Source organism: Symphalangus syndactylus, chromosome 2, assembly GCF_028878055.3.
Source record: "Symphalangus syndactylus isolate Jambi chromosome 2, NHGRI_mSymSyn1-v2.1_pri, whole genome shotgun sequence".
Taxonomy (NCBI): Eukaryota; Metazoa; Chordata; class Mammalia; order Primates; family Hylobatidae; genus Symphalangus; species Symphalangus syndactylus.
The window spans coordinates 81,399,136-81,401,956 of record NC_072424.2 but is presented as its reverse complement, the minus strand read 5'-3'; the positions used below and the strand labels follow the sequence as shown (position 1 = coordinate 81,401,956).

The 2,821-nt window shown below is 35.0% G+C and overlaps 1 non-coding gene across 1 annotated transcript; it reads right to left on the bottom strand.

Annotated features, from left to right (window-relative positions):
• Positions 1-2,053: 2,053 nt before the first annotated feature.
• On the bottom strand, positions 2,054-2,184 carry LOC129478170 (small nucleolar RNA SNORA33). The gene has a single exon (XR_008656324.1). It is a non-coding gene; the product is annotated as a small nucleolar RNA SNORA33 (small nucleolar RNA).
• Positions 2,185-2,821: the final 637 nt, after the last annotated feature.

Here is a 2,821-nt window from a genome sequence, read left to right as displayed (position 1 = left end):
AAACACAGTCTGAGCAACTGTCACAGCCTAGAGGAACTTAAAGGGACATGACAATTAAATGTAATGTGGAATATAGAATTGGTCCCGAACAGAAAAAACGACATTAGTTAAAACTAAGGAAATCTGAGTTATAGACTTTAGAACTTACTTCACAATAATGTATGAATATTTGTTCATTAATTTTACCAAACGTACCATACTAATGTAACATGGTAATAATAGGGGAAAGTGGGTATGCAGGGTACAGGAAATCTCTGTGCTATACTCCCAACTTTTCTGAAAATCAGTAACTATTCTAAAATAAAATGTTTATTTAGGAAAAAAGCAAGAAGACAGTAAGGGGTAGGTATGTGTGAAGAGTTTGCGATTTTACATAGGATGGTCATGGTAGAGTTAATTGGTAAGGTGACATTAGAGCACTTGGGGAAGATAGGGGAGTTATCCAAATGTAAACTGGAAAGAAGAGAATTCTAGGCAAAGGGATCAGTCAGGAGAAAGGCACTTAGGATGAAGAAGCACGTCTGTTAGAGAAAATCACGTAGCTGGGGTGAAGTTCGTAAGGAAAAAATGGTACAAAGACTTCATGGCCAGATTATTTGGATTTTTATAAAAATACAGATCATGTATGGTCTTGTAGGCCATTGTAAAAGAATTGTCTTTTACAAGAATTGAAATTAGATGTCATTAGAGGAATTTGAACAGAGGACTGACATGAACTGACTGGTATAAAGTACCTCTTTTTCTGTTTTGTTGAAATTAGAGTGTATGTGTTTGCAAGGTTTAAGTGGAGTGTTGGGGATAAGAATGTGTGCATAGAAACCGGTTAGGTGATAATTGCTATAATCTAGCTAAAATACAATTACAGGTAGGACCGGACTTATAACAGTGGACATGAATAAGAAATGGTCAGATTTTGGACACTTGAAGATAGAGGCAAACATTTACTAATGGATTATAGGTAGAATATGAAAAAAAAAATATGGCCTAGAACTGAACCTGGCACGTCTCTGGGGTATACTTGTACTTTAATAATTCTTCATGAAGTAGAATTTATCTGGGAATGAAAATGAAATGGGTGATGTTGAAGGTTTGAGGAGAGCTAAGAAGCTGTGAAACTGTCATCTTAAATGACATAAGAGTAAATGCACGTAGGGAATTGTGACGCAACTGGCAGGAATCACTAACGCCCAATTTAGGTCTATAATTATTAATTTATAATGAAGTAATCAATTAATTGGGCATTTTTCTCCTTTCATTTTATGTTGTACAAATTTCAAGTGCAGAGAAGTTATAAAGTTGGATTAAACAGGTTTTGATTTTATTAGGTGACTACAACAAAGCTAGAGATAAGCCAGAGAGTATATGTGTTCAAAAAAGATTATAATAATTGACCATAATATTTAGGTTTGTTTAGGAGCAGGGGGAAGATATCAAATATCTCAGTGACAGGAAAAAAAATTAGTATAATTCATAGTTTGGAGGAGTGGAGTAATAGAGAAAGTGAGTTGAAAGGATAGACAGTAATGGTGATCAAAAAGTGAAATGCAGGCAATGTAATTGTTCAGGGTTACATTTATTGTTAATAATAAGTGCCAGGGCAAGATCATGTGAGTGTGTAGGTAAGGCAGAAAGCAGGGGAAGATCACTGGAAGGTAAATTAATGAAACAAAGGGCCTGGGAGTTATGTATGATTATGTACATGTATACTGAAATCACCAGAATTAAGACTGAAGTAGTGTGGAGAGAGTGATATGGAGCTGGGAACAGATGCCTTGGAAAACATGTGGTTGAATACCTGGGATCTGAAGATGACAACAGCAAATGAAGAGTAGTAGGTGATATAATACATGGAAATGAGATTCAAAGCTATATTTTTAGGAGACAAATTGTAGAATTTTATAAAAATGGCAAAGAGGAACAAAAGCATTTCTACTACACCTCCCAGCCTAAAAATCACCACAGTACCTTATACTGCCCTAGAGGGCTGCAGGGAAAACACTGTCCTCAGGGAGAAGCCAGGCTTTTAATTTTTATTATAATTATGTTTTTAATTTGTTATAGCCATTTTCAGGGACCTTAACTTCAATATACTTAAGGCTCATAAATGGCTTTACTATTACCAGCTTTTTAAAATAAAAATTTCTGCAGAAACATGTTTAGGTAAGCAGATTCATTGGCTAGCTTGTTTTATTTTATAGTACAATGAATTAAGGAAAGCTTTGAGAGAAGAGGTTGAAAAAAATAGGATATTTTGCTGCTCATGGTCTTTAAATTACACTTGACATTATAGAAGATTTTCTGGAATTGAGAAGAGGTGTGAGAAGTATATAGACTAGAATATATTCAGAGCTTGATTAGATTAGTGGGTATGTGGAAGAATTGAGTTACCTGAATGTCTGGTGTTTCTAGGGGTGAATCTATAACAGTGTTTTTAAGATTTTTTTTCCTTGTAGATTCAGGACTGGAGAGGCAGGGAAGAGCTGGATCACAGGGAGATGTATGGAGTGGGGCCAGGAACTTAGTTATATTTTCAGAGTGATGTTAAGCCACTGAAGAGTGTGTGTCGATGTTAGGAGTAAAGGTGGGAACAGAGAATAGAGTAGTAGATCATCAAATTTTACTTTTAAAACATTGGCCTATCTTTTGGATATAAAATAGTCCTATAGGGCAAGCCCCCCCACCAAAAAAAAAGATTAATTATAAGGATGTTAAATTAGTTCAGGTAGAAAATGATGAGCATTTAGATTATAGTTTAGATGAACACAAGTAGAACTGATCTCAAGTTGATAGATATTTAATAAGCCATGCTAATACATCAGGA